The 23,603-nt window shown below is 43.1% G+C and overlaps 1 long non-coding RNA gene across 1 annotated transcript; it reads right to left on the bottom strand.

Moving 5' to 3' along the window:
• Window positions 1–9,275: 9,275 nt before the first annotated feature.
• On the bottom strand, window positions 9,276–11,731 carry LOC121133473. Its single transcript, XR_005870326.1, has 2 exons — window positions 11,357–11,731; window positions 9,276–10,201 (listed from the first exon to the last, which is right to left on the bottom strand). It is a non-coding gene; the product is annotated as an uncharacterized LOC121133473 (long non-coding RNA).
• Window positions 11,732–23,603: the final 11,872 nt, after the last annotated feature.

Here is a 23,603-nt window from a genome sequence, read left to right as displayed (position 1 = left end):
GGAGGACACACAGGATCTTTCCTGTCTTCCCCTGCCCCTGCTTCTCTTCTGTCCTGTCTCTATGTCTCTTTACCTCTTTTCTCTTTCCTTCCCTTATTTTCTTATCTCCCTCTCAATAAAACTTTCAATATAAGTCTCGTCTACAGGTCTCTGTTTCCCCATCTGCTAGCCCTCCATCACCCGCTGAGGGACTGGGGACCTACCTTTGGTCTCAGCCCATTACGCCTTATTCCTAACAATAGGACTGGAGTTACTGACAGCTTTGAGCTGCTATGTGGGTGCTGAGAATTGAATCCAGATCCTCTGGAAGAGCAACCAGTACTTTTAGCTGCTGAGTCATCACTCTAGTCCTCTTGTCGCCTCTTGTGTGTGCGCCCCTTCACCTGAGTTATACACCACACCTCCTGAGAACCATTATACCTTATTCACATGCACAGCAGTTAAAAGAACTACTGTCAGCATCATTGTCTATCGACTATAAAAACAGGTTTTTTTTAATTATTTGTTTTTTAAATGGTGTGTATGTGAGGATTCCATGGGTTAGAGCTACAGGTGATTTCCAGCTGTGCTGTGGTTCTCAGCAGCCCCAGGTGTTTCCAAACAGGTATTCTATGATAGACGTACAGTTCTTGTTTGTTGAGCTGAATTGGCCTGTAATAGCCATTACCCCACAGGTCCAGTTATGTAACCATGGAGAGAAGCAGTTGGACTCCTGGGGATGTTTCTATAGCACCTTCTCTAGGGACAGAGGGATCACTCCTTCACCGCAGCCCTGCCTCCCTGGGGACAATGCAGCTCTGGTGGGGTGGCCAGCATACCATTTGACTATCGCCGTTACCAGGATACAGCCACCTACCTGAGGAGAACAAGAATGGAGAGTTCCAAGATTGCATGTGGCTCAACCCTACCTGGGTTCTGATCTCCTGGTACATCCAGGGGTTTGGCAGGGCCAGAGATCAGCAGGTAAGGCACTATGTGTATCAATCAAAATAACTCGAATGGCTTGTACAGTAGGTTTACATGTTGAGTGCTGGGGCCAGAGATATAGCTCAGTTGGCAGGATGTTTTCCTGATCTGTACTAAGCCCTGGATTTGATTCCTAGGACCCTATAATTCAAGCACTCTGATCAGGAAGTTCAAGGTCATTCCCAGCTATCCAGTGAGTTCAAGACTGCCAGCTTGGGCTACATGAGACCTTGTCTCCAAAATATATCATACATACATACATACATATATACACACACACACTCTCTCTCTCTCTCTACACACGCACGCACGCACGCACGCGCGCACACACACACACACACACACACACACACACACACACGGGAAACTGAAAACAACTAGACAAAGTAAAGTAAAGTGTTTCAGTCTGTCTAGTACAAACAACACAAACAAAAGCTTCATACCTTAAGTGTTGCTGGGCTGGCACAACCATCATTCTCGAACTCAAAGCCATCTTTCTCGTTTTTGTTTTTGTTTCTGTTTTTTTTTTTAACTACAGATGCACGACTTACTTGATAGAACAAATCATTGACTCCGCACATAAATGAGTCTTCGGAGGTCTCCACAAGAAGAAAACAAAAAGGAGTTGTTTTCCCTGCCAGTACAGATGCCACTCAGCACCTAAGCACAGAGAAATGCGATGGAAATCACATCTGCAGAAAAGAGTGCTGTTAGTGTATTAGCCAGGCTGACCTATTCTTTCAAGCTATTCGGAGAAATAACAGTCATTTGCAGTGATTTCAGTCAACTGCTCTCTCTATCATTTTGTGTAATTAGGGACAGCCATTTTCTTGAAGGTAGCAAACCACAGCGAGACAGAGCCCCCACCCCCTCAGCTCCATTTCTATAACCATCAGAATGGTCTCCAGTCACTGAGGCAGTGGCAACATCAGCACAGGATATGAGGGTAACCAGGTGGAGAGACAGGTTTGGCTGACATAGACAATCCCCTCTGTGGACAGAGGAGAGATGAGTGACAGAGCTGTTTTCTAAATGTCCTAACCGTCCATCACCTGGTGCCAAAATGCCCCCTTGGATATCCGGCCTCTTATTTTTATCTCTGGAGATCAGAGCCCCTCAGGATTCAAAAGCTTATGTATCTTAACATGTCAGGAGAGAGGGTGATAAAATGAAATTTTCCTGCCACACAGGGTGAAGGGAATTTAAATATGTAATTGCTTTCAGCAGTGCCTTTGTTCCAACACTTCCCTTTCATCGGCTGCTGGTAGGAATGACTTCATTCTCCCCAACTCCTTCCCTCCTGCCTCTGCCAGACACTCTGCTTCATTAGCGTCTCCGAGTCCCAGCATCACTGATGGAGTCATCGAGAGCTTGGGGAGTAAAGTTTGTTCAGATATTAACCATCATTAGGAGCGCACAGCAAACAGCCGCCATCAGGAGCAATGCCGGCTCCCTGAGCTGGCACTCAGAGCTTTGGAAATGGGGCTCCTTGCAGGTAGTAACACACCTGCCTATGAGCTGGTTTTGGCTATGCTGGCCTAGCTCACTCTCCTGAACACAGAGCAATCCCTGTAGCAGTTTAGGAACTTTCGTGTTGTTGTTGTCTTTAACCAGTCTCACAAACAGGATCCTGCCCCGCAGCCTTCATTCTGTCTTGGTTTTTGTTTGTTTGTTTTGTTTTGTAATTTGGACTGTTATTAAGTCATGGTTTATTTATTTTGTGTACATGTGTTTTGTTGCTGTTCTTTGGGTTTTGCTTGTTTGTTGTTTGTTTGTTTGTTTGGCAGTCTTTCTATATAGCCCAGGCTGGCCTGAAACTTGCTATGTAGATTAGGCTGGCCTCAAACTTAGAGATCTGGCTGCCTCAAGTCATGAGTGATCTTATCTCCTGCCATCCTGGGACTAAACTCCTAGCTCTCAATTCAATTTACACAGTTCAGTAGAAGAAAGGGTAGGAGAAGAGGAAGAAGGAAGACATATTGAAAATTAATTATCTCATTATAGACCTGTTATCTAATAGTGACCGATTTTGATAATTAAAAAAATCAAGCCATCACCTGTCCTAAGAGTTTCTCAAATGAATTACCTATCCATGGTTTTGTTTACCTGAGCACTGAAAGACTACTGGCTTCTACAGAGTTGTAGACACTGCTACTGCAGTCAGCCCCTGGATCATGTCATCTAGAATCTAAAGAGCATACATTGTCACCCAAACTGCAAACTGCTCAACTGCTGATTTTTTTTTTTTTTTTTGGATACAGGGTTTCTCTGTGTAGCTTTGGAGTCTAACCTGGAACTCGCTCTGTAGATCAAGCTGGCTTCGAACTCAGAGATCAGCCTGCCTCTGCCTCCTTTTTACCATGAACTCATATCTACTTTATGTTGTACCAGTTTCTTAGGACAATACTACTCATAAAAGCCCTGCCCTTTCCTGAGCCCTGCCCTGATTTCTCCCACCGATCTCTCCTTCCAATTAGTGAGCTAGTAAATTTAACCTTGCCCCTCCCTACCAGAGGTAGGTGGGGAAGCTGATCCAACCCCTCACCAGCTGCAGCACTTGGGCAGCACAATAGAGCTGGTGCAGGTGTAGGTCAGCCAGCCCTGAGAGTGTGAAAACAGGAGAACCAGTCCTGCCACCCCTTACAGCAAGGGGTAAACTGGCCAGGGCAATGCTGGAGAGCTCACCCTGGTCGAGAGGACAGGGAGAGCTAGTGGGCTGACCAACCCTGCAACCATCCAGGCCCAGAACCAGGGTTGTCATTGGCCTACCTCAACATCTACCTGATCCAACATCTGCTGGAACATGTCTTGCAGATCTAAAGTTACAGGATCTCCACAACACAGGGAAACAGGATATCCAAAAGGAGTCCCAGTGAGGGCCCGGCATTGACAGTGTAGCAGGAACCAGAGGCCTCGAACCAAACCAATGATTCTTTGCAATGATCACTTGGAACTAAAGATGTATGGACAAAACGGTATACTGCGTGATTCACTATGTCACACCATAGCTTCCATAATGAAATGTCTCTGTCTCTCTCGCTCGCTCTAATTTTCTCTTTTACTTGATTTGGGGGAGGGTGGAGGTTGCAAGGGCAGAGGGCAGTTACAAAGGGAGAGGGAGATGAATGGGATTGAGATGCATGATGTGAAAGACACAGATAACAAATAGAAAGAAAGTTAAAAAAATTTAAATTCATAGCATTCAAAGTGTGTGTGTGTGTGTGTGTGTGTGTGTGTGTGTGTGTGTGTGCAGAAGTCAGAGGATAACACTGGATGGCATGCTCAGGAATACTGCCCACTTCCTTTGAGACAGGGACTTTTATTGGCCTTGAATTTAGCAATTAGACTAGGTTGGCTGGTGGGTATGTCCTGGGTATCCTCCTGTCTCTACTCCCGCAGTGCTGAGATAGAAGCCTGTGCTACCTTCCTGGCATTTTTACCTGGGTGTTGAGTATCTGACTCAGGTCCCCAGGTTTGTAAGACAAGCATTTTACCTATTGAGGCATCCTTCCAACCCTTACACCCTTTTGTTGCAGCAAACTTGTACTTTATGGTATATATTGGGCTTTGACCTAAAAATATTTAAAGTATCAATTTGTTTAATTCCCACAATCTCTCTGCTTAAGTGTGCATGTGTGTGAGTGTGAGTGTGTATGTGTGTGTGTTCATGTGAGTGTGTGTGAGAGAGTGTGTGTATGTGTGTTCCTCTCATCCACTCTCACACATTGGAAACTGCAGCACAGAGTGTTAAGGTGACCTGTCTGGTTACAGTGAGGAGGTGGCCATTTCTAGCATCCTTCCTGAATTAAGCTGCCCTGGTCAGGCAGAGGATAGACATGAGCTCTTCAGCTCTTTCCTTTCTCCATGAAGATGAGATTTCAGTTCAAATTTGTTTTTTGGAAACTTCACTTGTCTGTTTAGAGAACAATTACTATAGATAATGTATTCCAAAATTGAATGTGAGCTACAATATACTGTGACAGAATGAATTTGACAATGAATGGGAGGCCTCCTGCCAAACTCTCTCTACTCTTTACTCTTCTATACCTTTCCTTTTTTTCTAGGAAAGCCAGAGAAATGTATTAATCTCACAGAAAGATCGAGGGTGCTGGAGTCAGTTTGTCCTTCCTTCGCTTCTGTCAGTCATGTTTTGATGGTACTCCCTACACATCTTTCCTGTCCCTAGATGGATCATCTTTGCTATGGCTAAAATGTGAGATGTCCTTCATAGGCTTATGTGTTAAACACATAAACAGCTGGTGGTGTTGTTTTGGGGAAGTTGTTGGAATTTTAAGAAGTGGGATCTTACTGGAGCATGTAGATCACTGGTGGGGGTGGGGTGGGGGCAAGTCTTGAGGTTTTATAACTCTACCCTTCTTTCTGTCTCTCGTTTCCTGATCTACCACGACGTGAACAAGCAGCCGCATGTTGGTCCTATCACTAAGCTTTCCCCACATGATGAACTATATACATCTTTAAGCTGTGAGACAAAACAAACCTTTCCTGTTCAAATCGCTTATTTCGGGTATTTTATCATGTAATGAAAAGTAACTAATAAAACTCAACTAATACACCTTCAAGGATATGCTACCCATCTCACCAAGAGGGATGACCTTATGGTCCAATTACACTCTTCCCAATAAAATATTAACCTTGCTTATAGTAACAGAGGGAAGACTAATCTATCATGTGATTAACATTATAGTAAGATAAGCTTAATCATAGGGGTTGTATTAAGCTTCTGCTGCCTTTAATCACATTGCTAATTAAAACCCTGCTCCTCTCTTCTGTATTTAGAGAACAAGTAATCTTCAAAGCCCTGATCTAGAACACTAAGCAGAAATTTGCTGTGAATATCTCACACAGAAAAATCCCTCCATTTTTTCATTTTTGCTTGTGAGTGGGTGCTTAGTGTTTTCCAAAACAGCAGCTTTCACACATGCTCATGCACATATCAGAATCAATCAGAGGGCTTTATGTAGCACAGACCCCGGAATCCTGGCTGGACCCACATTTCTTACTTGGTAGTCTTGAGTGGAACCAAAGAATTTGAGTTTCTACCACATGCTCATGTGATACCACTGGTCCAGGGGTCACATTGGAGAAGCACTGTCCCATAAAACTGTCTGTTCTAGTTTCATTTCTGTAGCTGTGATAAGACACCCTGACAAAAACCAACTCCTCTCTTAGGAGAGAAAGGGGTTGTTTTTACCTAAAAATTTCAGAGTAGCCAGGAGGTGGTGGCACACGTCTTTAATCTCAGCACTCTGGAGGCAGAGGCAGGCAGATGAATTTGAGACCAGCCTGGTCTACAAAGTGAATTCCAGGACAGCCTCCAAAGCCACAGAGACACCCTGTCTTCAAACCACCTCCCCCCACAAAAAATTCAAGAGTACAGTTGGTTCATCATTGTGGGGGAGCCAAGGAATACCAAGCATTGTTAGCAAACCTCAAAAGGCAGAAAGAAGTAAACAGAACTTCTTCCCCACAGGCTTGAGGGGTAACTTGACCGTTATGATGCTTGATCTAAGACTTCCAGGCTACATTAAGTCATATCAGTCAAGGTACTCTAGAGGAACAGAACTGATAGAATGAGCAAATGATGAGTAAATGAATGCACACACGTGGTGTGTGTGTGTGTGTGTGTGTGTGTGTGTGTGTGTGTGTGCACGCCTTACAGGCTGTGGTTCAGCTAGTTCAACAACGGCTATCTATTTCAAAAAGTCCAAGAATAAAGTACTTGTTCCGTCCATAAAGTATGCCTCAGTTTGTCTTCAGTATCTATTGAAATCCTAGGGAAGTGGCTCTGATACTAGTGAAGGAATGAACTTGCCAGTGAGAATGAGGGCAAGCAGGCAAAGAAGGTCTTCCTTCTTCCATGCCCTTTATACAGGCATGCATAAAGCTGTGGCCCAGATTTAAGGTGGATCTTCCAGATTTAGAGCAGGTCTTCCCCTTCAAATAATTCAATCAAGAAAAATCTCTTACTGGTGTACTCAGCTGCGTGGGTTGAGTTAATTCCAGAAGTAGTCAAGTTGACCCTCAAGAATAGCATTACAAGGACTGTGAGTCAACAAATATATGTGGTCTTAATCTAGCCAGTTTGTGATAACAGCTGCAGGAGTCCCAAGAAAAAATAACTCTCATCATGTCTGAAGCTGAACTGAATGACATCTTTCTCATGAATAACCCTAAATTGTTCTTCTCCGAAGTTCCTGTTTCTAATAGCACCATCATAGTGAACAGTGTTGTCGATCATTAAAGCTAAAACTTTGACTCACCACATTTCTCTTGAATTAACTGATTTTGGGTTGCTGTGATAAAACACCATGACCAAGGTAAAGTATAGAAGGAGTTCAGAGGGAGAAGATTCCATCATGGTTGGGAAGCCTGGCAGCAAGGATCAGGGTGATTGCTGTAGCAGGAAGCTGAGGACTAAGCACAGAGCACTGGAAATGATGAGAGGTTTTCTAAACTTCAGAACCTACCCTTGGAGATATGCTTCCACCAATAGGGTCACACCTCCTATATTTACCCAGTTGCACCAACTAAGGACCAAGTATTCAAACATCTGAGCCTATGGGACCCATTCTCATTCAGACCACTGCATTCCATTCTTTGACTTGTGGTGATAGCATGTTGCAAAATGTACTTAGTCCAACATTGAAGGTTTCCATAGTCTCTTGATTCCAACACTGTTTAAAAGTACAAACCATCTTTTAATTGTAAAGTCCTGTAAAATCAGAAAGGAAATTACACACTTGCCACAGTGACACAGAATATAAATTTCCATTCCACTCCTCTTTACCTTCATGTCCTCTAAACCACAAAGTTTTATCAACCTGAAACTGAATGTAGTCATCTTAGGCGGTGGAGAGAGAAAACACTCAGAGCAAGCATGGACAAGAAATAAAACAGCGTGGAAAAGTTGATTGCCTGCAACAAGTAAAAAGAGCAAGTATTTACTTCCAAATCAATGGCTTCCTCAGACAAAGGAAGCATGAGATCTTCTTGGAAGAACTTATACATATTCCTATGGGAAAGCACCTTGATAGTGGACACACTGATGAACATGCTCAATTTAAGAAGCAGTTTAAGATGGTGTATTAGTCAGGGTTCTCTAGAGGAGCAGCACTTATAGAATGAATATATATATACATATATATAATATTATATGTAATCTGGCTTACAGGCTGTGGTCCAGCTAGTCCAATAATGATTGTCTACCAATGGAATGTCCAAGAATCCGGTTGTTCAGTCCATGAAGCTGGGTGTCTCAGTTAGGCTTTAGCATCCATGCAAATCTTGAAGAAGTAGGCTATAGTGTCAGTGAAGAAATGAACTTGCCAGCAAGAGCAAGTAGACAAAGAAAGCAAGCTTCTTTCTTCCATGTCCTTTCTATTGGCTGCCACCAGAAAGTGTGGTCCAGAATAAAGGTGGATCTTGCTCCTCAAAAGGTCTGGATTAAAGATGTGTCTTCCCACCTCAAATATCTGGATTAGAAGTGGGTCTTCCTACTTCAAATAATTTAATTAAGAAAAAATCCCTCATAGGTGTGCCCAGCCACGTGTGTTTTAGTTAATTCCAGATGTAGTCAAGTTGACAACCAGGAATAGCCATTATAGATGGAAAGACATGAGATGCATTTGGGGGTATGTTTAGCTAAAGATCATAATGCATGTTTGAAAGGGTAAAATGGTGGACAGGAGCTCATCCCATAAAGACCTCAGATTGCATTTGCATCGTGACGTGATGAGCCAGCTTTTCTCCATCTTAGGCTTGAAAGCCACAGTATAGTAAAGACAAAATAGGTTTATTCCTGTTTATTATTAAACCCCTGTTTCTCAAGGATTGGACTATGCCCCATCTGTAACCTTAACTACAAATCATGCTGTACTGCCTGTTTAGGGAATGAAAGTCATGTCTTTGTTTGAAAAAGTTGTTATGACCATTTTGCAATCCTACCTTTGTTTCAAAGGGTGATTATAACCACCTGTTGTTATGACTACCTTGTTTTAACTTCCTTGTTATGTTCATTTTGCCATGTTCTGTTTCTGTATCCCTGCCTATTTGCCTGCCGAATCCCCCATTGGGAACCCCCTACACCTGAGCCATAAAGGCTATATATTCCCCATATCCAATGCTGAATAGACAGCCCAAGTAAAGGAATAAAAAAAGCTCGTTTTAATTAATTGCTTGCTTTAGTTAATTTGGCCATGATGATTTAGGTAGGTGATCTTTCTCCTTGAGTCTTTGGGATTAGTAAAAGATGGTAGGCAAGCTTGTTCTGGGCACACTCAATTTTTTTCTTAGCTGGGGTTTTATTACCATGATCATAGCAATTCTTATGAAGGAAAATATTTCACTGGAGCTGGTTTACAGTTCAGAAGTTTAGTCCATTTTCACTATGGTGGGAAATATGGCAGCGTGCAGGTAGATGTGGTACTGGAGAGGTAGCTGAGAGTTCTACATCCAAATCAGCAGGCAGCAGGAAGACAAGTGAGCCACTGAGCTTGGCTTGAGCTTCTGAAACCTCAAAGCCCACTCCCAGTGGCACACTTTTTCCAACAAGGCCACATGTCCTCATCCTTAATATCACTCCCTATGAACCTCTGATAACTATCAGTTTTCACTCAAACTATCACAGGGTAGGGCTGAAGAGGTCACTCGAGAGTTAAAAGAACTTGTTGCTCTGGAAGAGGACCTGGATTCAACCCCAAGCACCCACATGGTAGCTCACAAATACCTGTAACTCCAGTTCCAGGAGATCTGATGCGCTCTTCTGACCTCCACAGGCATCAGGCAAGCATGTGGTTCATATACATACATGGAGGCACAGCACTCATGCATATAAGATAAATAATTCCAAAATAATTTTTAAGGTACATTAATATGTGGGAATTTTCCCCCAAAAGATAGATACCTCACTTACTGGTTAGCAAACTCTCTTCCTCATTTAAATTTCTCCATAACATCTTGGGCATTGTAATTATATTAACTACTTACTATCTTCTCCTTTTCCTCGTCTTCTGCCTCCTCTTTTCCATTCTCCTCTTCCTTTGCTTCTTTACCTTTTTCTTTCTCTTTTTTTTTTTTTTTGGTTTTTTGAGATAGGGTTTCTCTGTATAACAGTCCTGGCTGTCCTGGAACTCCCTCTGTAGACCAGGCTGGCCTCGAATTCTTCACCTTTCTTGTGTCCCCCAATTAACTTTTAATATCTGTGACAATGATCCATCTACAATATTAAAACACATTACAACAGTTACCTTTTATGTTGATTTCTTTTACATATGTCTGTTTTCACAACAATCTTAGGTAGTAACTATTATTATCTCCATTTTATGAATCAGAAAAAAAAACTGGTATTGGAGCTCAGAAAGCTATGAAATGTCTGGATAGAGATTGACAGTCTTAGTCTATTGCATTTCTAATGGCACACTGTATCACCTCCATAAAATATAAGTAAGGGGCATGGTACCCAAGTCCACCTGAAGGTAGTTATCATAGACATCAGTCTGCTCCTTTATAGCCCTCCGTTCCAACCTGAGACTCCTCAGCATTCCATGAACATACAAGTTTGCTTCTTGCCTGTGTGACTTCAGTTGTTCAATTCCAACAACCTATAGAACCAACTGAAAGCCTCCAGATACCTTGTGACATAATCTGCAATGTCAACTTGCTTGGATTTAGAATCATATAGGAGACATGCCTCTGGGTGTGTTTGTGATGAAGTTTCCAGAAAGATTTAACTGAGGGGCGAAGGTCACCATGAGTGGTCATTCCACAGGCTGTGATTCTACACACTAAGTATGAAGGAGGGAAAGGGAAAGAGTGAGTTGAACGGAAGGAAGCATTTGTCTCTGTTTCCTTCCTGTTCACAACTGGAATGTGAGAAATGGCTTCATGCTCTCACAGTCACACCTTTCCCACCATAATGGGTTGTGAGCCACAAGAAAGCCAGCCTTCCCTCAGCCGCTTCTCATCAAGTGTTGGTCACAGTAAGGAGAAAAACATAATACATTTTAATGCCAATTTTTTCTCAGTGCCCAAGTCCGAATTATTTGCTCCCTTTGGGTTGCCTCGTTAGACCCTGGACTGTCCCACCTTCCCTTACAGCAGCCATCTGCACATTCCTTTCTGTCACTGTCGTGCTGCCTAATTCAAGGGCTATGCCGTTTATTTTCCTCCATCATTTATAACAATGCTTCAATAAATGTTTGTTGCTTTGAATTACTAACAATGGCATTGGTAATTACAATGATAATGTCAGCTAGCCCTTGCTAGGCATTCATACTCAACAATTTCACTTGTATGTGAAAAAATATTATTTAAAAATGTTTACCAACTTTTCTTTTCCCACAATTAAAAAGAAATGTCTTAATCTACTTACCAGTTTTTCATGCCATTTGAGACGCTTCAGTGGAAATCTCTCTCTCTTTAATGCGATGTTTTTGTGTGGTGGAGATTCATTTGTGTGCAGGAACATAAAAATCTGTCCATTGTCCTCTGAAAAGCTCACAAAGTAGGCAAAGAGCTAGTTTGCTCCCTAGTCCCCAGATGAAATCCCCTTTGTCCTTGGATCTTGGCAATGCCATTCTATTTAAGGTTATGCCCCAGTTAGCTTGAACCTAACCCAGAACCTTGTTTCAGGATGGGGAGAGGGTGTTCAGACTGAATTGTGAACATCATGAACCCATGCCTTGATAGTTCTGGCAGCTTAATCTTAGTGGTATTTATACTGGAGTCTCTGAGGTGCAGATTCTATACTTCTGGGCCAACAGAAGGGATCTGAAAAAGAGACCAAACAAGAAACTAAATGAGCCCATGGGAAATGCAGCCAGAGTGGACACTCTGGCAAGAGGCAGAACAACTTTCTGCTAAGCCTAGACACTATTTGGAAGCCAGACATGTGTAAATGACACAAGAAAATGGCCGTAACTGTGGGAGCTTTAATCAAAAGTATACTGAAGAAAATGACTGGGAAATAATTAAAAAGGAAGGAATGGAGTCCACAGAGCAGAGAAGCACAACAAACAATAAAGTGATCAGTCTTCCCCTGGGCTTTTCCTTTCCTCCAGCTGGAAGAATAATCCTTGTCTCTGCTCATAATTTGAAATATCTGGAACGCTGAATTTATTGAAGGAAGTGTATTTACCATCCAATCAGAGAGATCCCAAAGGGAGATGAGGGCTGTATGCATCAGAGGCGCCCTAGAGACTTGCCTGTTCATAATGGCGTGAAGAGGAAGGAAAGTGCCATATTGCCATTAAAGAATTAAAGAATGGTTAAAGAATGAACAGAAAGCAACGTTTCTTCATTAGTTGTCATTGCGGGGAGCCGATGCCATGAGAGCTGGAGGCCACCGATGGGATATTGTAGCAATAAAATTGAATGAAAAAATGAAGCTCTCTGGTCTCTTGTCAATCTCACATCCTTGTCTCCGTTTTTGTTTGTTTGTTTTTGTTGATTTTTGTTTTTTTAAGTATACTAGGCACTACTCTGGCAAGACAATGCACATTTGCACTTTCATTTTGTGCTTGGTAATTGTGCAGTGGGCACTCATTTGTTCGACAGAATTTGCTCCAAATGAAGGAAAATGGCAGGTTAGAAGACAAAACTCAGTGCTGCCAAATCACCAATTAAGGAAAACTGCCCGAGGGAAAACTGGACTTGAGACCGGGATCTGTTAAATGTGATAGAATGAAAGCAGAGCTTGGAGGAGACACCTAATAAAGGAGATAAGAGAGGATTATAGGGCGGCTAATATCTACGACTGCCAAAATCATACCATGGAGATAGACACAGTCGGGGACAGTCACTGCCACAAAGTTTTGGAAAGCTAAACAACAAATGCATCCAATTGTGCTGGAGTTGATAGGAAAGCTGATTCTCTCCCTATACACAGAGGAAGTCATCCCCATATCAATGCTGTTCAAATCTTCTCCTTATGAAGTGATGTCACCACAGTAGACACTAGCAAGCCAGAGCCCTGGCCCACCCTCGTGGAGCGCACATCCTAGTCAAGGAACAGTCAGGTTCACAAGCTGATTGTATGAAGCTCAGAGGTGAAGCAGGACACTCCCCACTTTCCCTTTAGGGTAGCCAGTCAGTATCCTATGGTGACATATTGTTTATGATCTAATAAAGCTTGCCTGAAGATGAGAATGCAAAGCTAGCCACAGCCGTAGAGGCCAGGCAGGTGGTACACACCTTTAATTCCAGCAGTCTAGAGGCAGAGGCAGGTGGATCTCTGTGAGTTCAAGGCTACCCCAGGCCACGTGAAAGTGAATGAGTCAAAAAGAAACAGCTCATGCCTTTAATCCCAGCACTAGGAGGGATATGACTGGGTGGAGAGAAGAATATAAAGAGGGAGGAGACAGGAACACATTGCAGTCTAGACAGTCTGAGGAGCAGTGCATCTGGACATGATAGGCCCTTAGGTCTGAGCATTGGTAGAGGTGAGAACTCTCTAGTGAGTGATCACTTTGCTTCTCTGGTCTTCAGCTTTAAGCCCCAATATCTGCCTCTGGGCTTTTATTATTCCTGCTACAGTCTCCCATCAGCATGATGGTGACCTTTCTTCAAGTTTCCTCAATCCCCATCCCTACAGGATCCCTGATTTTGTCTACTCACAAGACCCAGCTCCACCTGCAAGGGCAGCCTCAAGGCTTGATGTCTCCAAATTGCCAAAGTTCCTTTGGGTTCAGAAATGAAACCTATTTTTGCTCTTGTTAATATCCATGGTTTCTCATGGGATAAATTAATTTCAATAAATTACTGCATTAACCAAATCTTTTTCAAAGTACAAAAGGTGTTACCAAAACTTTCACAAAAATTCATTTTGTTTGTTTTAGCAAGAAATGATTTCACATCTGAGAAATGTAAATACATGAAGAGAGCACCATCTTGCCACAAGATAACATGCATCTAAACTGCATTAGGAGGGTGACCTTGTTGGAGGAAGTGTGTCACTGGGGCTGGGCTTTGGGGTTTCGGAAACCTAAGCCAGGCCTAGGGGCTCTCTCTCCATCTCTTCTGTTTCCTGCAGGCCTAAATGTAGAACTTTCAGCTACCTCTTCAGTACCATGTCAGTCTTCGTGCTAGCATGCTTCTTGCTATGCTGAATGGACTAAACCTCGGAACCTGTAAGCAAACCCCAATTAAATGCTTTTTTTAAAAAAAATAACAGTTGCTATAGTCATGGTGTCTCTTCATAGCACTAGACTGAAGGAGGGAGGGAAGAGGGAAGGGTGGGAGGGAGAAAGAAGGGAGGGAGAGAATGTATGTTTGGAGGTCAGCTTTCAGGGATCTGTTTTCTCCTACTATATGGGTGAATCCTGGGGATTGGCTTCAGGTCATTAGGCAGCAAGTGCCTTTGCCTGCAGAACTATCTCATGGCCTTGAACATCTTGTGTTACCAAAGACTCAGATAAGAGGTGATGTTTTATTGAGGGAAATTGTTTGCCCTATCATAGAGCTGGGTACTGTCTGGTCAGAAGGTTTTAAACATGAAGAAGCTTGTCATTTAGCCAAGAAGATGAGACAAACGCACATGATAATAAAACCTACAGGACAACCTGTAGTGACACTTGTGATGCAATGCATTTGACTATCTTAGAACAAGAGAAAGGGACTGGCCTGATTGTTCTTTTTTTGTTTGTTTTGGTTTTTTTTGAGACAGGGTTTCTCTGTTTGTTTTGGAGCCTGTCCTGGAACATAGGCTGCTTGTTCTTAAAGAGGCTTATTTCTGAAAGCTAATTTTGTTATCCAGTTTCACTAACTTGGTTAGTCACCAGGACTGTAGCTTGCTGGTCAGTACTCACATTGAGCCCCTGCACCTTACATGAGACAAGTTCTGTTCCTGTGTCTTGTAGCCTTTGCCTTGAATCACCTAGCCCTGATCCTATCCTAAAACTATCCTTCTGTGGTTTCTCCTTCTGATGTAATGCTAAAACTTCTGGGACAGTTGCTCTCTGTCTTGCAGTGAGCCTAGTGAGTGGCCTTCTAGGGGACTCACAGAAGAATCCATCTTTTCCATAAAGACAGGTGTTTGTGTTCACTGGTGATTTCCGAGGCCATGCAGATTGTGCACAAATACTTCCTTTATCAGTGTGAAGATAGAGTTGCCCAATAACACTGCTGAGATCATGTATCTGTAACACTTAATAGTGAAAGGACACATCAAGTTAAGTAGCACCCAGAGAGCTTGAGCTTGGATGACCATAGCTGAGACACTGATAGAGACTTAAGTAAGGTTTTGTAACCTCACCCCATGCCTTATGCTCTATTAGCCAAGGTTCTTTCTGAAAGAATTCAAATCATCCCTGTTTAGGGATCGACACACTGTAAATTGAGACATGCTGAGAGTGAAGAACACTGGAAGAGAGCCAACCTATATATAGACACAGTAGTGGAAGAGATTGAAGGGACTCAGCCTATGGACAAGGTAGGGTCTGGAAATTCAATGTAAGGTGAGAAGTCACAGGAAGTGGGTGTTTGTACCTTGGATCATCACATGCACATGTCTGTACAGCCGGTGTTCTTACCGAGGTTCAGTCAACTTAAGGACATGCACACAGTCTGAGAAGCATTTAGAGCTGACAGACACCACACTGGGCTTAGTGTCACATTGAGGCTCAATCACTCCTTCTGGGAGACTCTCATAATAAGGAATGAAGTAACAGGGAAGGGATTTCTGTAACCTAACCTCCAGAAAGGCAGGGCTCAGGATACACAAGACTGTGAGTAGTGGCAGCCAAGTTGATTTTCATTGGAATAGTTATGGTCTGGTACTATTTGGGAACCCAAGTATGATCAACGTATGTTTCAGGTCCTGGAAAAACTGTACAGAGAATAGATGCACAGGGAGAGTACAGGCAGAACAACATTTGCCCTGAAATACAAACCTACATCAGACAACTGCCCTCCAGTCTCACAGGAAGGCTTGGAGCTGGGATTTTTATACAGAACTGCAAATACTCTCATGGAATATTAGCCAAGAGTGAACAGATTTAAACTGGAATCTCAAGGATCCTCCTGTTCTTGACTCCACAGTCTGGGAATGCTTGGAAATATCTGAGTCACATCATATGAAGTCATCGATCTTTTGAAGGAGTCCCAGCAGAGGGAGGTTACAGCTATGTGTGCCAATGTGGAAGAGACTCAAATACAATTGCTTCAATTTGGGTCTCCTTCTAAGTTCAGTGAATACTTAGTCTTCATAGACTGATTATAGTAGAGAAGCAGTGATAAGAATAAAGAATTCCAAAGTAATAGAAGCCATGGATGTAGTAGGGTGGTCACAGAGTGTGGCAGAGAAGACAGAAAGAGAACACCAGAGAAGCCTTTATCTCTATCTCAGCCTGATTCTGTGTATCTTCTCCATACAGTATGGTAGTGGCATTGTCTTCTATGTTAAAATGTCTAAAGTTTATCCAGTAACAAGACACAAACTGAGTCAACGGTCCCATGTGGAGTTTTTTGGTACACAGGAAAGGAAGGGGGGATGGGAGGTAACCAACTCCTGTGGAGCTTAGAGAGAAAAATAGGATAGGAGAGAGAAAGTGAGGGGGTGGCCACGTAGCTTAAATGGGGGGTGGTTGCACATGTGCACTGAGTCCCATAACAAGTGACATAGATATGATGTAGCCGTGTCACTGTGTGTGTCTTGCCAGTTGTCAGGGGGTGGGGTTAGTATAATGCCAGAGTTCCTACACTATTACCATTCCAGCATCTTAAGAACAGACCAAGAGAAGCCGTGTGCTCTTCTTTTTCTAATGTGTGATGGTCAGCTTTCTCTTGCTTGACAAAATAAGATGGGCAACTTATAAAGAATAGTGATTTTGCTTTGTCTGGTTTTGCTCGTAATTTCAGAGTGGTTTTATGGTTTCTTGGCTCCATTGTCTTTGGGCTGATGGTGAGACAGAAATTCATGGCAAGGAGTACATGGAGGACAAAACCACTCACCTTATGACTTCCAGAAAATAGAGAAAAGAAGGGACGGGTGTCCCAATATACCCTTCAAGGGGATGTTCTCCATGACCTACTCAATCCGCTGGGCCTCACCTCCAAATACTCCCAACCATCTCCTGACAGCACCACAAGCTGCTGACAAAGTCTTCAACACATGTGTGCTCTGGGAGGACATTTAAGATCCCAGACACAACATACCAATTACAATTCTCATGAGAGACTAACTATACAGAGTTGCTGGGGATGTGGCTCAGGTGGTAAAGTGCCTGCAGAGCACGCACAAGGTCCTGGGTGTGATCTCCAGCACCTCAGAAGCTGGGCATGATGATCTGTAATCCCAAAACATGGCGATCTGTAACCCCAGCCCATGGCGATCTGTAACCTCCAATACATGGTGACCTGTAATCCCAACACATGATGATATGTAATCCCAAAGCACAGTGATCTGTAATCCCCACACAGAGGCTTTGGATCAAAAGGTCAAGGTCATCTTGGGCTATAACTGAAAGCTCCAGACCAGCCTGGATACAAAAGATCCCATTGATGGGATAGATGGATAGATGGGTAAATGGAGTGACTGCGAAGAAGAAAGAGAGAAAGGAGAAGGAGGGTGGGAAGAAGGAAGAAGATGGAAAGGAACTCAAAAGTCCTGGGATAATTGGGGGGAAGAAGATAAGCTTGCTAAGCTTGTTAGTCTATGAAAAATAATAACATAAAATATTTTGCCTGAGCTGTTATGTTTTGGGGTCTTGGAATATTCATCTTATCCTACTTGAGAGTATCTCACAGAAATGCTATAAACTAAGAAATATTGAGTCTGCACCTTAGAACTTGTAAAGTGTTTTACAATATGTCATGGCTGCTGCATAATTAAGAGTCACCAACGGAAGCAACAATTGTGAAAAAAATAAAAAGCCTGCTATCCAACTAGGATACTCTGTTCAATTTACTACTGAGGGTAAACTCAATGAAAGTAGCAAACATTGCCCTCTGGGTGTTTGATATCAACCCTGTCTTTCAACTAGTAGTTCTCTTTTTGGGGAAGTCTTGGGAGGTAATGACCACAAAATCTATGTGGCTACACCCCGATTTCCTATTCACACTGTAACCAGACTAATGAGAAAGTAGCTAACACTTTAATGGACTGCACTGTGGAGCAGCAGAGGCTTTCTGGACCTCTGGGGCCTGCCCTTTGCTTCAGAGCAGGAACCTTGACAATGCTCCGGGCAGTCATCAGCCCCACACCTAAGCTTACTCAGACACAACCCAAGCAATTAAACAGTAGCTGTCTTGAGAATCTCCCAGTTCCTCATTACATCCTGTCCAGAATCCCCTCACCACCAAGAAAGTGAAAAGCAGGTGTAGCTCCTAACGTGACAGAAAGCAGACGTCTGAGAAGGAATTAACCAGCTTGCAGGGCACACAGGGACAGAAGTGAGCAGTGTGTGGTGCTGCCCCAGGCCCCTGCTTCTGACCCCAGAACTGCTAAAGCCACTTTCAATAAAGTCTATGGTTCCCCTTCCATTTAACTCTCAAAGTTTTAAAACATTCCTTTGTATTTCTTAGGAATATTTTCTTTCTTTCTTCCTTTCATTCTTCCTTCCTTCCTTTCCTTCTTTCTTTCAAGATTTATTTAAAAAAATTTTTTGAGACATCAGCTCACTATGTAGCTTTGGCTGACCTGGAACTAAATATGTAGAATATACTAGGTTGACCTTGAATTCACAGAGTTCCTCCTACCTCTGCTTCCCAAGTTCTGGAATTCCCACCATGCTGACTTTTATCCTGTGTGTGTGTGTGTGTGTGTGTGTGTGTGTGTGTGTGTGTGTGTGTGTGTGTGTGTAAGTATGCATGCCTATGTGCCCATGGAAAGCAGAAGAGAGTGTAGAATCCCCCAGAGCTGGAGTTACAGACTGTTGTGAGCTGCCTGACATGGCTATTAGAAAGAAACTGAGCTCCAGTAGTCTTTGAAAGCAACAAAGCCCTTAACCACTAAGCCATCTCTGCAGCACCAAGAATGCTCTTTCTCAAGATTAACAGAGCTCTGGAAGAGAGGTCTGACTCTGTTTTCATTAGTACCTAAGCTGACCGTTCATGATGAGTTCTTTGAACTGCTGGTGGGTTCACACAGAGCACTCCCTAAAATGACAGAATAGGATTAGGATTCATGTCTGTTCCACTGCTGAGTCTAAATATGCTCTTTTCATCTTACTGCACTTGGTCACCAGAGCTAAGCAAGAACACAGCCATGAGCATCTGGAGCCCCTTTCCCTTCACTGGCTGGAGCTTCACCTAAGAAACAGATTTCTGTTGTTCTCATTTTATTGTTATCAAGATTTCCTGTTTATCATAGAGCAGGGCAAAAGACAGTCTCCTTCCCAACTGCCTCTGTAATGTGAAGCTGCAGAAGGACATGAGTAAGGGCTGGAGAGATGGCTCAGGAGTCAAGAGCACTGGCTGCTCTTCCACAGGGTCTGAGTTCAATTCCCAGCAACCACATGGTGGCTCACAACCATCTATAACAAGATTTGGTGCCCTTTTCTGGCATGCAGGAATATGTGCAAGCAGAACACTATATACATAATTTTTAAAAATGGACATGAGGAGGAATGACCCCTCGTGCTCTCACTGCTGTGCCTGCCAATCAAGCAGGGAGCAGAGATCCCCCTGATTCTCTTGCAGCTCACGGGCTTATGAAGTCACACAAGGCAAGGGCAGTCTCAGCAGTTTCAGAAATACAGTCTCTTTCCTTTTCTCTAATTTCTGCTTTTCTTTTCCTGCTATGGTGGGTCTTGCGATGTTGTCCACGTTGACTTTGAGCTCAAGTGATCTTCCTGCCTCCAACTCCCAAGTGACTGAGGTTGCACACGTGTGCAGCTGTACCCACCTCTGTCTTCCACTTTCTGCGTGCTGTGCTTGTGCCAACTTCTGGACTTTGTTTACATTCTCCCCTGAACAGGCACTGATTCTCTAGAGTCCAGCTCGTCCTCCAGGGGTGGTTTGAATGAGAATATCCCCTATAGGCTCAAGCAGTTGAACACTTGGTCCCCAGTTGGCGGCATTGCTTTAAGGAGGTTATGGGGAGGTGCAGCCTTGCTGGAGGAAATGTATTACGAGAGGGTCGGATTTGAGAATGTAAAGCCTGGCCTCATGTCTGTCACCTCTCTTCACTTTATGCTTGCAATGTGATCTCCTGCTGCCATGCTTGCAGCTTGGCACCAACCCCCTCTGCCATGTTGGACTCCCATTCCTCTGGAACTGTAAAGCAAAATAAACTTCTGTAAGTTGACTTGATCACACTGTTTTATCACAGAAAAGTAACTACTACACTTATTTATGACTGCTTGACCTTTTTTTTTTTTGAGGTGAGTGGCTTTCACTTCTTAGAAGAGAAAGGAAGATTTTTAAAATAAACAAAAAAAAAAGTACATGCTGGGCAGTGGTGGCTCACGTCTTTAATCCCAGCACTTGGGAGCCAGAGGCAGATGGATCCTTGTGAGTTCAAAGCCAGCCTAGTCTACAGAGTGAATTCTAGGACAGCCAGAGCTATCTGAGAAACCGTCTCAAAAAAGAAAACAAAAAAATTAATTTATTTATTTTGTGTGTGCATGTATGTGGGTATATGCACACCATGGCACATCTATAGAGGTGTTGGTTCTCTACTCCAGTGTGGGCCCTGAGATCATACTAGGGTAGCCAGTCTTGCAAATGCTTTCCATCTGAGCCATCTTTGATGGCCCCTGGAGAGGAAGAGATAAACTGAATTTCCGGCTCATGCTTTCCTCTTGTTCTATATTAAGATGAGAACATACAAAAGGACCACAGTAATTGCAAAGGCTATTTGATACAGGTGGGTGTCCTGAAAGAGACTGCGATGGAGTGGAGCCTGAAACAAGCCCTGTAAGTAGATGTGGATATGGATCCCAGTATGGTACCTCCATAACTGAGCAATATAGGTTAAATACTTCATGACTCAGTTTCCTGCTCTATCAGATGGAGAGACAGACAGTGAATGTGCCCCCCAAAGTTCAAGTGCTGGGAACCAAACTACCACATTCACATGATGCTGCTGTTTGGAGAGGTGTAGATGAAGTCATGAGTGTGAGATCTGTGACATCATATAAGAAGACAAGCCTGAGCTTGCACACTTGTCCTGCCATGTGATACATCCCTCTGTGTCATGATATATCAGGAAAGCCCTCACCAGCTGCAGGATCTTGATGCTGGGCTTCCCAGCCTTCATGACTGTGATAAGGAAATGAATAAATAAATGTATAGTTCTTCATAAATTGCCCAGAATTGGGTGTTCTGTTACAGTAGTGAGGAATAGAAAAGGCAAACTTCTTCTTTGTCCATAAAAATTAAAAGATATAATATATGCTAGTGTGACCACAGCACCACAGGAACAACACATAATGAAAACCATGCTAAGTTAGCCCTACCCTTTGCTGGCCCTGGGAAAGCTGGCCCAGGCCCTCACTGGACACTGCAGCAGGAGGGATGGCCCTGACCCTCACAGGAGGGCTGGTCCCAGTGTCCTGGGCATGGTAGAACTGGCCCCCCCACCCAGAAAAGATGGCTCCACTACACACCACAGGCCTGGGAGAACTAGCCCTGGTGGCATGGACATAGGAGAGGTGGCTCTGCCCCGCACCTGAGGGGGGCAGTCCCAGAAGCCTGAACTGACCAGTTCAGCTGCCACTTGGGCCCACATCTAGGGCCTTGGGTGGGTCCATCTTAACATCTATGCCATCTAGGACCTACTGGAGCACGTGAAGGGACTGGTCCTTCAGAATGATACCCACAGGATTTCCATGACTCAGGGAGGCTGTGGGATAGCCAAGAAGAGTTTTAGTGAGGGTCCAGTTATGATGGTGCACCAGAAACCAGAGGCCTTGAACCAGACTAATGACCATTACAATGAACATTTGCAAGTATAGCTGATTGGACCATGTGGCACACTAAGGCTCCCAATGCCACTATGACAAGTGAAAGTGTGTCAGAAAGGTAGGGAAGACAGGAGAGAAGAGGGTGTTTTTTGTTTGTTGGTTGGTTTAGTTTTAATTTTTAAAAACATTTTGGGGGAAGGACACTGCAAGGGTGAAGAGTGGAAATGAGGGGACTAGGAAATGAGTAGAACTGGGATACACAGTGTGACATTCCTGAAGAATCAATAAAGAAATTATGTCAGAGAAGAGAAACCCTGTCTCGAAAAACAAAAAAAGAAAAAAAAGGAAAGAAATCATGTCATAAAACATGCTAACTAATTTCCTACATCCTGTAAAGAATTCAGAAAAGGTCTTCTATTTGAGTTATGGTCCTGGAGCTTCATGGTACAGTACACGAAGCATCATAGGTGCTAGAGAGAAGGCTCAATGGTTAAGAATGCTGTCTAGCAATCACCATGACCAGAGTTTGAATCCCAGCACCTATGTAACAAACCAGCAAACATTGAGGGATCTGATGGTCACGTGACTCCTGTGAACGCATGTGGATACACTCACAGACACACATTAATTAGTCATTATAAAAGAACATTTGTAATTAGACACACGTTTTTTTTCTCCCGCCCATCAGTTCTTAAATAACCACTCAGAGGTTTATATTAATTATAAATGCTCGGCCAGTAGCTCAGGCTTATTATGAGCTAGCTCTTACTTTTAAATTAACCCATTTCTATTAATCTATGTTTTTCCACGTGTCCTCTAGCATGTTTTGTTTCCTGTTTCTCTCTCTCTTCTTCCCATCAGCATTTTCAGTTTGGCATTCCCACCTAGTCTTATTCTGCCTTGCTATAGACCAAGCAGCTTTTTTAATTAATGAAAGCAATACATATTTACAGTTACAGAAGAATTGTCCTACAGCAAACATCATATAGGAGGTTGATGCTGTTCTCCAGTTCTCAGCTCTCATGTAGGAGGATCCTGAACTCTTGGAAAGATCTCTTCAGATGAAGATGGTGACAGCCCATTTTCAATGCATTACAACTGATATGCTTACATGTTGCTTCTGTGGCTGTGGGGAGGGGAGAAAAAATACTATGCTGAAGACTAGAACAGAATGACTTACTGGTTTACTTTTTAAATTTAAAAACAAAAAGGTGTTTGTCACACAAACCCTGTAAGTTGAGTTCAATACTAGAAACCACAATGGAAGGACATGACTTACTCCAGGATGTTGTCTTTTGATCTTCACATATGTGCTCTTACATGTGCATGCATACATACACACACACACACTCAATATTAAAAATTGGGTTTAGGTATTTGAATGCAGACTTTGTTACTTCATGTAAATAAAAACACACAATAAAAGGTGTGAGTAACCAATATGAACTCTTAAATCAGAATGTTATTGAATTTTATTCAGGTATTATCTTTAAGATAAGCTATGTGTTTTCAGGTAGTCCAATACTTGACACTAATTTGAGTCTCTAAGTTATGTTTCATTTGACTAAGGAAGGTATCAATGTCAAAAGAAGGGACGTCAAATAAGAAGAGAGCTATGATGTGTCAGTCCTTGAACTACACCATCAGTAGCTGCAGATGTAGTTCGGTATAGTGCTAGCCTAGTATGCACAAAGCCATGTGCTTGACCCCCTAGTACTACACCATGTAGGGTGTGGTGATACACATCTGTAATACCAGCACTTTGGAGGTGGAAGC

Source organism: Mesocricetus auratus, unplaced genomic scaffold, assembly GCF_017639785.1.
Source record: "Mesocricetus auratus isolate SY011 unplaced genomic scaffold, BCM_Maur_2.0 Super-Scaffold_100022, whole genome shotgun sequence".
Taxonomy (NCBI): Eukaryota; Metazoa; Chordata; class Mammalia; order Rodentia; family Cricetidae; genus Mesocricetus; species Mesocricetus auratus.
The sequence above is the reverse complement of the archived record's forward strand: the minus strand, read 5'-3'. Positions and strand labels throughout refer to the sequence as shown.